This window comes from Aethalodelphis obliquidens, unplaced genomic scaffold (assembly GCF_003676395.1).
Source record: "Aethalodelphis obliquidens isolate GAN/ISIS:26980383/991018 unplaced genomic scaffold, ASM367639v1 scaffold52, whole genome shotgun sequence".
NCBI lineage: Eukaryota > Metazoa > Chordata > Mammalia > Artiodactyla > Delphinidae > Aethalodelphis > Aethalodelphis obliquidens.
In genome coordinates, this window is record NW_020837996.1 from 2,058,273 (window position 1) to 2,071,428 (window position 13,156).

Here is a 13,156-nt window from a genome sequence, read left to right on the forward strand (position 1 = left end):
AAACACTCCTCCCTGACAAAGACTCCCGCCCCCAGACTAGGTCAGATGCCCTGTTTTATGCCTCATGACTTGCCCTTCTTTCCCTCCCTGATGCTCAGCAAAGGTGACACTTCCGCATACACGTCTGTGATTGCCCGGTCTGACACTTGGGGCTACAGGAGAGTAGGCACTGTCCCCACCCATCCCCGGTCCTACACACAGCAAGCCTGCTGTAAATTTTTTTTATGGGTAGACGCTAAAGCCTGGAAGTATGGCACAGATGGGACCTGTAGGCGAGTGGGGGAGAAGGACGCACTCCTGGAGGGTCTCCGTCACCACACTGCAAGGACGGCCTTGGCAGTCTCTCTGGGATGGAAGGGTTGCACTGACCTCCTTCTTCCCCGCTGCAGGCAGACTTTGGAAAATGGCTTTGGGCTCACTGCAGGGCACCTCTCTCCACGAGCAAATGTGGATTGCTGAGAAAACAAACCTGGGGAAGGTATTTGGAAGGCGAGGTGCTGCCACCTGCCACCCATAGACAGGCGGCACCTCGGTCCCTCCCACAAGCTTTGATGCCCAAGGATGCCCAAGGCTCAATAGGGCCCTGGAAGCTGGCAAGGTGGCCAGTACCTTCCTCGGGCTCCAGAAATTCCAGCCAGGCAGCTGGGGAAGATGGGGGGATGCCTTCTTGGTGGGCTGTACAATGCTAATGACATTTCTGCAGCTGCCTGAGAGGCAAAGAGGTAGATAGTCGTACTCGTGACGACTCCAGGCCCCCAGGCCAGCCAAAGAGTCCTGGCAGTCATAACAATGCATCCGAGAAAGGAGGATTCTCTGGGTCCCCATGCCATGGCCCAGCCAGAAACATGCCACGGAAAACATTCATTCATCCATTCCTTCATTCACACGGCAGACGATGACAGCCTTCCTTGATCCGGGCCCTGGGGCTACAACGGAGCTGGTCCTGTCCTCGTGGTATTTAGAGCTGGTGCAGGATGAGCAGGTGGGGTGCTAAAAGCACCTGGGCCCTGGGCATGTTTGTTTGTTCTTAAAAGAAAATGGCTTCCAACATTTAAAACAGGCCATTTCACATCAAAGTCTAGATTTCTGGCTTCTCTTAAAAAAAAAAGCTGGAGGATTCCATTCCCTCTTGGCTTTAATTCCTGCCCCCCCCCCCCCACCCCCGAGATGGTCATGACCTCAGCACCCCATCAGTGCTCCCACTCTCTGTGGACTTACACTCAGTCCTATCAGCTCTCTGGCCCTTGTCAGCACCTGAGAGGGACAGTCAATCATCAGATAATCCTCCTACTGGCTGATCACGTGTGCGATGAGGGACACAGAGGAAAAACAGAAGAGGGTTCCTGAGCCCTTGGCCTGATGGGGTTGCGGTCCTCCCACTACGGAATGCAGGGAAGCCTCCTGTTGGCCCCCGTTCATCTGGGTCACCCAATCCTGTCCTCTGAGGCAGATGAGCTTCAGACCCAGCGGTGTTCTCGAGACCAAGGCAGCCAGGTGTGGAGCGAGTCACCCGGGCCTTTTCCCGGTTCAGATGCCATGGAACACGTTTCGAATTCCGACAGACGTCCCCCCAGCTCATTCGATGGTGATAAACCCATCTCCCTGAACAGGTGGCATCTTCAGCACCACCAGGCATGACACCCACTGCACCGCTGATCTAAAACCCTCCATGACTCCCCGTGGCCTTGGCTTGATACTCAAGGCCTGCTTCACCTTGGCCTTGTGCCGTCCTTACCTCACCCTACTCTCCTGTCCCACAGAGCCTGGTCCCAGCCAAACTGCCCCAGTGTACATCTCCCAGGGGACGAGCGTCCCCTCCCCTCCCCTACTTCATCACTCCCCCCAACACCTTCCCTTCTCCCTGCTTTCATCTGTCCCTTCCTGACCTCTCTCCCAAGGACCCAAGCCAACCCCTCCAGGAGGCCTTTCTGAGGCCCTCACCAAGTGTGACCACTCCCTCCTGAATCCTTGCGTTTAAGTCAGGTGGTCTTCCAGGACAAAACCCAACTGGGAGAAGAGACTCACAAATCTATACTTGCCAGAGCAGACCCAGGGCTGGTGTAAGGACGGCAGGAAGCTGCCTGTCTCTACACCTCTCACCCTGCCTCCCCGCCCACCTTTGGGCAACCTTTGTCCAGGTGGCAGCCCCTGAGGGACCCAGGCTCACTTCTTGCCAGCATGACAAGTCCATAGAAAGAGCCCCCTTTCCCATAGCTCCAGCGAAAGTCCTTCAACTGACCCTCGGCGCCCTGGACCACTCACTGTGGCCGGAGAGAAGGGTCAGCCACGCCTAGATCACATGGGGTGAGACTAGAGGAAGCATCCTTTCCCAAGGAACAAGTTTCTGGATGAAGAGGGCTGGGATGCCTTCCAAGCACACACAGTAGATGTCATCGGCTCTTTGGCTGTACGTCTCTTTAATTACGTACCTTACTCCGCCAGGGCCCACGGCTGGCTCACTTTTGCAGCCCCTCCAGGGTGTGGCTTTATGCCCTACACATAACGCTTATGGAATTAAACTCTAGTAAACTGACATCATCTCTGCTAAGAAAGACCCTGACATATATGTCCTCAAAGTGCCATGTCTGTTCATTTTCTCTCTCTAACAGACAAAAACTCCCTGAGAGCAGGCCTGGCTTCTCTTTCTTCAGTGTCATCCGTGGTCTAACACAGCACTGGGCACCTGGCTGACCAACAACTCCCTACTGATGAAAATCCTAGAGCACATCACCGGGAGAATAGAGGCTCCCCCGTCGGACAGAGCTGGGTTTAAGTCGAGGTTTCTTACACCTCTTAGTATCCGTGCCTTTGTCAAGGGATCAGTCAGGATTCAAGTGGGGAAGAGGCCACTAGGGTCATGGGATAAGGGTTTTATTATTGGAGTTCGACCTTACACCTTGTGGGAGGAGGAAGGTTGGGACAGGGGAGTGGGAGAGTCAGATGGCTGACGGGCTGGTGGATCCGGGAAGCCGAATGGGACTGGGAAGGGGGAGCTGGTGGGGGAGAAACCAGGGGGCTGCTGCCTTCGTGCATCTGCCAGAGTGTCTGGGGGAGGAGAGCTGGACACAGAGTCAAAGAGAGCAAAGGCCCCCAGGCACCACTGGCCCTTCAGCATCTCACCGCCACCACATCCAACGAGGTCCGAGCTGAGTATGGCCACCGCTCACCTCCACTTCCGGATTCTCGCACACGTGCCTCCTTCCCCCAGCCACACCCAGGGCCATGCAGGGAAGTGGATTCCAAACAACACAGTCCAAATCACCTCAGTCAAATATTAGACCCCTCTGAGCCCCTGTTTCCTCATCAGTGAAATGGGGATGTTACTACTTAGTGCAGGACACACCAGGCACACAAGTTTCATTTATTATAATAATTATTTATATACTAAAAAGGTATTATTACTTATTAACCCTTGCCAGAATCTGGTTACTAACGGAAGCTGCTGGCCCTTCCCTCCCACCATGGCAGTGCCTTTAAGAATTTCCACCCCAAATAATTCGGGTAGAGAAAGACAAATACAGTATGACCTCACTTAGACGTGGAATCTGAAAATGTTGAACTCAGAAATAGAGAGGAGACAGATGGCTACCAGGAGCTGAGGGGTGGGGAAATGGGGAGGTGCCGGTCAAAGGGCAGACACTCTCAGTTATTAGATGAATAACCTCCAGCATGGCAACTACAGCGAACAATTGGGAAAGTAGATACGAAAGTAAATCTTAAATGTTCTCACCAGGACAACAACATGGTGATTATGTGAGGTGAAGGCTGTGTTAACAAGCCTTATTAGGGCCAACACTTTGCAATATATCCATGTATCAAATTACCACATGGTACACCTTAAGCTTACAAATGTTATGCGTCAATTACATCTCAATTAAGTGGGCAAAGAAAATTCCATCCCCAAAGCCCCGAAGCTCTGGCAGTGGCCTCAGAGAGCAGCCATGACTAAATTTAAGTCTCAAATTTGAACCAACATTAATTATTGCCCCAAAGGAGTGGCCTATGTCTGTAGTGCTCTGGCCTTTCACAGAACCAGGGTCCTCTGGTCCATGGACCCATTTAGAGGTCATTCCCATTTCCCACCCAGCTTGCATCTGGGGTCATATTGGTATGCGAATTGGACAGGTGGCATGAGGTTCTAACGTTTCAGGTGTAGACTAGTCACCACTTGCAGCCTGGGGAGAGCCACCACTTCCTTGGGGAGCCCTGACTCCACAGCTCCTATAGCTACAATTTGCCTCCCCAAAGGATAAAACCAAATGAACACCTTGCCAGGAAGCAACAGCTATCCTGTGACTTCAGAAGACATCTCTCTCTGGGAACTGCAGAGCTGGGCTTTAAGGCCCGTGGGCCACCTCCTGGGGTGGGGCTGGAGGGGACCTGGGAGGAGGAAAGGACTTCTCAGCTGCTTGGGGGAGACAGAGAGAGACAGAGACAGAGAGAGACAGAGAGAGACAGAGAGAGAGAGCGCGAGAGCAGTTGTAATACCATGGCAATGCTGAATACTCCAAATAGATTTGTTTAGTTCAAAGACTAATATTCAGGGAAACAGGACAACTTGCTCTGGGCTGCTCACAGGTCCCTGAAGGGGATGAGACCTGGGCTGGGTGGGTTGAGACCTGGTGGAAGGGACCCACTTCCTCGGAGCTGGGGAAACTGAGGCTAGGAGAGGGGAAGGAACGGGTCCATTGTTACCTAGTTTGTCAGCAGCAGCTCCAGCAAACACGTCAACGGCTCATTTGTTCCTTTAGGCAACATATTTATTGAGTGCCTACTATGTACCAGGCACTATTCAAGGTGCTGGCAGTATGGCGTGGGATAATCGAAGGGTCCATTGCTGGTAGAGTGAATGTGTAAAATTACCCCGTGCCAAGCTTGCTGCAAGCGCGTGCGGTGCACTGCTTGATCCTCGCAGACAAAACCCCAGCAGGTGCGATCCCGTAGTACAGCCGGAGCTCAGGCACTCGCCAAGGTCACCCACCCAGTCTGCCTGAACTCTGCGACCACAAGGTGCCTTCGCCTCTTTCCCACATCACCACCCACACGCTTGACTGGAGTGACTCTGAGCTCAAAGCCCAGAGACTCCAGTCACCTAAACCCCTGGGAGTTGGGTCACTGGGGGCTCTGAGAGAGGCACATAGGAAAGGATGCTGGGGACGTGGGACCCCATGGCAGCAGGTCCCATTACAGTAGGAGGTCACTTGGGTCATGAAAACCGGGAAACGGGACTTGCTCTATAGTCAGAAAGACCTAAGTTCTTTCAGAAAGGCAAATCACTTGATCTCTCTGAGCCCCGGTTTTCCCATCTGTACAAAGTGACGTAAAGAGGACAGTGCACACAGAGGAGCCTGGTCCAGTGCCTGGCTCAGAGTAGGCGCTCTCTAAACGGCAGCTGTGATGCACTCACCTGGGAACGGGCAGGGAGTCCCAGGTCAGGGCCTCTTCCACTGGGCCTTCCGGCTCTGGCCTACTGGTGTGCCCCATCACCGTCCTTCTCCCTAAAAAGCTGGGGAGGCCAACCACTGTTCAGGGGTCCAGCACAGCCCATGCTTGGTGTCCACTGGCAAGGGGCTGGCATTGATGAACTGCATACATTGACAGCAGCACTCAGCCCCATCTAGAGAACGTGTCATCGCTGAGGCCCTTCCAGACCGATTCATGGGGGTTAGCGATGGTGACACCGCACTTCTGATGTCACCTTACAGTTCACAAGTCTCTGTCACGTGTATTAGTCACTAATCCCAGGGCCTGAGTTTTAGAGCTGAAACATCCCCAGGAGGGCAAGAATCATCTAATCCAGCGGTTTACCAAGCCTAGGGGCTCATCAGATTTACCTGGGAGCTCCGCAGATGCTAGCATGAGAATGGTTTTCTTTTGCATGCACACCGCTGTACCCTCCAGCTGTACAAAAGGGTATTCAGTAAAGAGTCCCCCAGTGTCTCCTCTCCAGAAGCAACCACTCTTTCTTATGTACCTTCCAAAAGGCAATCCATGTATGTGCAAGCAAAACTGTCCTCTACACTCCTGGACGCCCAGTCCACACACCATTTTGCTCCCTGCTCTTTTTGTCATCAGTGTACTTTGGATGTTTGTATCAATATGCCAGGACATGAAGATATAACTAATTTTTTATGACTGCATAGTATTCCGTCGTACAGAATTGGCCCCTTATCGATGGACATCTATGGACATTCTAATTACGTGCTCAAACAAGGCAGCAGTAAGCTTTCTAGCCCTTATACGTAAATCTTTGTACACTTTTGTGAATTCACTAAAGGATATTACGGAGGTTTAAAATGACAGATTCTTGGGCCTTCTCAAAGATATTTTGAGGGCTTCCCTGGTGGCGCAGTGGTTGAGGGTCCACCTGCCAATGCAGGGGACAAGGGTTCGAGCCTTGGTCTGGGAAGATCCCCCATGCCGCAGAGCAACTAAGCCCGTGAGCCACAACTACTGAAGCCCACGTGACTAGAGCCCGTGCTCCGCAACAAGAGAAGCCACCACAATGAGAAGCCCGCTCACCACAACGAAGAGTAGCCCCCGCTCACCGCAATTAGAGAAATCCTCCGCGCAGCAACGAAGACCCAATGCAGCCAAAAATAAATAATAAGTAACTAAATTAAAAAACAAACAAACAGTGAATTGTTTAAAAAAGAAAAGATATTTTGATTCCATTGGCCTGGGGTGACACCCAGGAATCTGAATTTTGTAAAGCACGCCCATAATTCGGATGGACACCCACGTTGGGAATTTCCTGGTTCATCTTGTAAAAGTGGAGTGTGCTGCCCTGTGAAACTGAGTGGCCTGTATCAGGCCGCTGATGCCCAGGTCAGGCACTGGGTCCACTGTAGTACCCTGGTGAAAGGCCTTGCATTGTCACCACTACCAGTGACCAAGCATGGGCATCCCTGAGCACACGCCAGGCTCTCTCCAAGAAGCAGTGATCATTAGTCAAGTGCCTGTGGAGCCTGGCTAATCCCAACCAGTCCCAACTTCATGTAATTTTATTACATTTGATATCCAGATGGACACACAAAAGGCCAGTAACAGCAGCTGCTTCTGAGGAGCAGACTGGGCATAGGGGCATCAGGGTAAGAAAGGGGACTTTTCAATGATTAACATAGGAATTATTATTATCACTATTACTTTTAAAATCTGCTGAGTGAAAAACAGAAATAATGAGAGAATAGCTGGGTCTACTACATTCGCTAACCATATTGATCTTGAACAAGTTGCCTACCGTTGGAGCCCTGGTCAGGCACCACTACAATACTGATGGACAGCAGTAAATGCTAAATTAGTTCATGGATGTGAAACACTCGATGTAGCTGTAAACAGCTACCCAAGCAGCAGCGTGAAGCATCAGGAGACAGAGAGAAGCGGGGGAGGTTTTTACCATTCTGTAAAAGGGCAGAAGAACACATAGAAACAAAGGCCATGAGCTTGAGGCTGGCCATAAGGCAAGGTCAAGGCTGAGGACAGCACGACCGCCCAGCCTCTCTGAGGGCCTCTGAGGCCATCACAGGCCTAGATCAGGCTCTCTGCAGAAGCCTCCACCTTCAGGTCATGGACCCAGTAAGTGAATTCACTCAGTGGGATGTTTTCTGCCCAGGATGGCTCCATGGGACCACATGTATTCAGGGAGTACAACATCCCTTCAGACTGCCAGGGGCCCCGTGCCTGGGATGGGGACCCATGGCTGGGTAGGCCTAGGGAAACAGGAGCTGCCTGCCTCTCAACAAGGAGTTTCCCTGGCTGGCCTTCCCTGGGAAGCAGCAGCATTTCACAAGATGAGATGAGCTCAGAGAAGCAAAAGCCAGTTGGGAGGTGGAAGATGGACCAGCAGTTCCCTGTGAATTATCTTAACTATGGGAAAAAAAAAAAATCGGAACATTTTGGAACCCTTTCTAGAGCTTATGGAACATTTTGGAACCCTTTCTAGAGCTTATAGTGAAAAAAATTGCTTTTTTTCTGTTGGAACAAAGGCAGTGGGTATGTTTCTCTCTCTAGAGACTAAACTGGGAAGGCTCTTTGGGAAGAAAGTCAGACACTGGGCTTCTGTGGGTCAGGTCTGGCATGCAAATGTCTTCTCCATCCCACTTCCCCCCGACTCAGACAAAATTGAGGGATTTGAATACTCAGTGCTTTTGAAGTATTGAAGGAGCTGGTGCTCTTGGGCCAACCTACACACCTAGCAGCAAAAGGCATGGCCTTCACGACAGCTATCTCTTTTAGATGAGGCATGCCCTCTCCTGTTTGCCACAGTCCTCACCATCCCCTATCACAGCACAGCAGCCTACATCTCTCCCACTATGCTACTGATCTAGCCCCTACCTTATGTCCTACTATGCTAAATCTAGCTACCATGCTAAAGTCCTCAGTGAGAATCAAACCAAATCCACTGCCTCGCTCTAAGATGCATTCCTGTGATGTTGCCAAATGATTTGCTTTCCAATTACCGATTTCCATTATTAATTGCTGGCAAAATTAGTTTCCATGGGCACATCTTGGCTGTAAGTCGGATGCCCTACTGTTTAAGGACTGTGTGATTGAAGGAAAGCTGCTTAATGTCTCTGAGCCTGTTTCCATAGGACTGATGTGAGGATAAAATTGTATTATGTTTCACGATTTTGTAGATTGATTCAGTGGTTCTTTTGCTTCACATGGTGCAGCAGAGGCTCAGGGATGGCTGGGAAGTCCAAAATGGCCTTGCCCATATGACTAGTAGTTAGCTCTGACCACCATCTGGGATCTCAGCTGGAGCTGCTGGCCAGGAATCTTGGTTCTCCTCCATGCACCTCTCCACATGGCTGCTTGTGGCCGTGAGGGATATTGCAAGAGGTGAAGACAGACGCTACAGCTCTCTTAAGGCCCAGAAGTTACCCGGTGTCACCTCCATCACATTCTGTTGGTCATAACAGGTGTGAGGGTCAGCCCCAAAGGATTCAATGCCAGGGCAAATGGGCTCTGCCACTGGTGTGGACATAGCAGTTCTCCTCACAAAGAGGCATGGGAGGTAGGGGATATTTTTGCAGCCACTTTGGAAACATAATTTCCTCCAAAAAGACTTTCGCAGTGCCTAATACACAGAAGACTGTCAACGACGTTAATTTCATTCATAACACATTTAGTAAGTGCTCACTCTGTGCCAGGCCTTAACCTAGGCACTGGGAAGATGGAATTGGTTCCACCCATCAGGGAACTCACAGTTCCAGGTAGGAAACAGGCAAGCAAAGCAGTAATTACAGCACAACATGCTAAGTGCTTTGCCAGAGGAACGCATGGGGATTGGAAGGGGGATTCAGGTCGGGCCAATGGAAATCAGCGTGGCAGATTGGCTGGCTCTACTGGGAAAGAAAGTCCCTTTTCACAGGAATGTTAGGCTGGCCGCAGGATGCCGGCAGCTGCTACAGGCAGCCCTGCCATCACATGGGATCGGCCAGCACCCGTCTTGTCATGTACGGGGAGGCTTGTGACAGACGCGTCAACCAAATTTCCTTTCCTGCTAAAGTAATTTGGGTCCGGGTTTCCCTCACTTCTTGTCAAAGAGATCCCTACCAACACTCCACCCTTGCGGCCCTCATAAACTAATGGAAGGGACCGACGGGCAGCAAGTAATCATGCTTCAGTGTTGTAAGGGGTAAAACAGAGATGGGGGAGGGTTATTTTGAAGGGAAGGACTGGGTTCGTTTTCTCGGAGGCAGGTACAGAAGTTCTGGACCGTTTCCTGGAGGAGGCCACCCACCCACATACTTACCACAGGGCTGGTCATGTTGACAGAGGCTCTGTATGTACCAGTGGAAGAGGGGGTAGAGTCTTAAGGCAAAACTGGTAGAGACCAGGGGATCCTGTTTTAAACCTGCCCCCTTCCTAACTTCCTAAATTCCAGCGTTTTTAGAATTGGCCGCCCTGGCGTCTGTGTGACAGAAACCGAATCTCCTTAGCAAAAGCAGAGTCTTTTAATAGACCTCCAGAGGTTAATGGGCCTGACAGATCTTTGACATTTATTGGATTTTACAAGCTAGTAGATCTGACTCAGAAAGCCGATCAGATGTTCCAAATCGATGGCCCCTTTGGGGTGCTGTCTTCACACAGAACCGTAACGAGGTGACCTTGGATGCCTGAGTCGTGAAAGAATGGAAAGAGGACATCAAAATCCTAGGAAGTGCTAAACTGATCAAGGCCTACACAGTGCCCCTGGGGTCCCTCTGGCCCAAGATGCTTTGCCCACAGAGTCTGTAATCGCGCATCCCTTCCACCTCACCCTGCCTGAACGGCTACAAGCACCAGTCTCCCTTTATAAAAATCCCTACCCTCATTCCACAAACATTTGTGGGAAAGCTTCGTTATGATGTCACTGAATAATGAACATTTCCTGGACCACTGTTCTGCACTAAACATGGTTCAAGCAATAGGGGACCCATATTTTCACACCCTTTACTGTGGGGGAAACTGAGGCTCAGAGGTGGTGAATAACTTGCCCCAACTCTTAAATGATAATAATGATTATTTATGCTGCCATCAGTAATATTAAACGACTGCCTTTTATCAAGTTATTGTGCCATGCGCTGTTACATACTTTACTTGAACAATCTCATTTAAAGTTCAAAACCATCCTAGGACATAAATACTATCATTTTATTTATGCTAGAGGTGAAGAAACCGAGGCTGAGAAAGGTAAAGCTACCCAATTTACAAAAAAGGAGCAGAGTCTGGGACTTCCCTGGCGGTCCAAAGGTTGGGACTCCGTGCTTCCACTGCAGGAGGCGCGGGTTCGATCCCTGGTCGGGGAACTAGGATCCCGCATGCCGCACAGTGTGGCCGAAAATTTTTTTAAAAAAAGAAAGGAGCAGAGTCCAAGCAGAACCCAGATCTGCTCAAATCCAAAGCCCGACCTCTAAGCCCAGAGCGCACCGCCTGTCAGGGATGGATACCCACATGAGGGCCTCACAGCCTCTCCGGAACAGGTAGGGTGGAATGGGGAAAGGCCTCCTCTGAAGGACAAAGAGGAGAGGAAAGGGAATCCTGAGGGGCCAACAGGGTGTTAGGCTGAGAGCCATGCACATTCCAGATCATTCCACTGAAGACACTGGTACTCGCTGAGACCCCTCTGTGTCTTCTCTAATGTGTTACTTTTGTTTCCTAACTGATTTGCCACAGGATTCCTCAGCTGTGGTGAATGTGTGTCGTTTTTCCTGCCCAGCATCCCGGCTTTTGGAAACGGTACCCTGATTTCCTTTGGGGAACAGCTCCTCCCACTTGGGTCCATGTGGGTTTTATGGTCACCTTGAAGTAGGCTTCTTTATTCTGTGCAGTCACGTGTGGCTCCTCTCAGTTATAGAAATGCCAGGCAGACACTCATGGTCCTGGGGGAAGGGGGAAGGAGGGGCCAATGGCTGTCCCTCTTCAAATCCCATGGAACACAGGTGCAGGGTGGAGATGGACGAATCTGCACAGAAGCCACTGGTAACGGAGCATTCATTTGCGTGGCTCATTTGAGGGAGAATTCGCCACCCCATGAGTCTAGCCGGCGGGCAGAGACCACCCCCCGCTACAAAAGCTGAAATTCACTTCCCAGCCTCCCGTGTAGCTAGCGAGATGGCCCGTGAGCTAGGCTTCTCCTATCAGACATGCCCTCTCAGGACAGCGTGGGCACTAATGACACAGGGAAGCAGGGACTGTATGGAGAGCATGGCAGCCACGAGCTGAATCCGGTTTCCAGTGGCAACATCAGGCCCAGATGCGGGGTCCAGCCCTGCTAGTGCTGGTGGTGCCAGTGGCAGTGCCTGTACCCAGTGGAGGAAGAGTCGTGTGGTTTTGGAAGTTGTTCCTAGCTGAGCGACCTCCAAGCCTGGGTCTCTGGCCCTTGGAAAGACTCTGGAAGCTAGTCAACAAGCAACCTTTAAGAAATCCTTTCCTGCTTCAACTGGCCAGGTTTGGTTCCGGTAATCGAGCAGGGACAGTAAATGCAGAGCTGGCCATGAGGAAAAGGATGCAAGAACTGGTAAGGTTCTCCAGAGCTCGCGTCACCCATCTTTGACTGCAGCCTGACCCCTGGAGACCAATGAAGAACTTGAATCTCTTGCACGATTCCAAGGGAGGGAGAGATGGAGCCAGGAGAGAGATTCTAAACCTTCTACTAAACTGGGCAACTGGGGGCTATGGTGTGCATGGTAAAATGACACGTGACCTCTTTCATGCACCAAGCTGGGGAAAAAGTTAAACCGCTCCCATTCAATAGTTTAATAAATACATCTTCAGAGGTGAATTTCAGGCACCTGTGGTTAGTTGAAGGAGGGAGGGGGGAAGGATGTGAAAATTTGGGGCAATGGAGCCTCCCCTGGCACTGAGGAAAGGATAAATCCATTGCCTACTCCACTCACTGGTTCTGGGGCTAAGTGATCTGGACATATGGGTTAAACTGGTCACCATGGGCCCTTCACGAAGAGTGGGGGCAGAGTGGTCCTGGGGTTCAAAGAGTCCCCGGTTCCTCCTGGCTGCAGTCCCTTCTACGTCAGCACATGCCACAAAGTCAGGCTTCCAGAAAGCTTCGGGCTTTAAAAGTGCAGAGTCTGGTGAATTCCGGACATTCTGAGCCACTGCAGGGATAGCACCCGCCATGTCCCAGCGAGGAAAGCCTTCTGAAGGCTCTCCTGGAATTCAACTTATTTGTCTGTAGGTTGTTTTGAAATTTTCAGTAGAGAATCAGTGTCTTAATTCAGAGAAGCCAAGCATATACACTTAAAATGCCAACAAGCAAAAGCTCATTATTGCTATGCCAAGAGAGAGGCAGCCATCCCACGCAGAACCCCTCAGCTCTAAATTTACAACTGCAGCCAACTTCTGAACTTCAAGTCCTCCCGCGAGGCTCAGGTTGGGGGCCCTGGCTGGAGGAATTTGGTTATCTGGGGGGCTGCAATTGAAATGTTCTAAAACTGATTGTTCTGATGTTTTCACAACTCTGTGAATACACTGAAAGCCATTAAATTTTACGCTTTAAAAGGGTGGATTGGGGCTTCCCTGGTGGTGCAGTGGTTGAGAGTCCGCCTGCCGATGCAGGGGACGCGGGTTCGTGCCCCGGTCCGGGAAGATCCCACACGCCACGGAGCGGCTGGGCCCGTGAGCCACGGCCGCTGGGCCTGCGCGTCCGGAGCCT

At 51.2% G+C, this 13,156-nt stretch overlaps 1 long non-coding RNA gene across 2 annotated transcripts in view; it reads right to left on the bottom strand.

Annotated features, from left to right (window-relative positions):
• The window catches only part of LOC113608208 (uncharacterized), a 52,298-nt gene that overhangs the window by 14,745 nt on the left and 24,397 nt on the right, over positions 1-13,156 (bottom strand). Inside the window, exon 3 of one of the 2 annotated variants that reach the window (XR_003428257.1) lies at positions 7,925-10,121. The exons of the other annotated variant lie outside the window; for it this stretch is intronic. This is a non-coding gene — a long non-coding RNA (uncharacterized LOC113608208). Of the gene's footprint in view, positions 1-7,924; positions 10,122-13,156 lie in introns of those variants that run through there. 2 annotated transcript variants of the gene reach the window in all.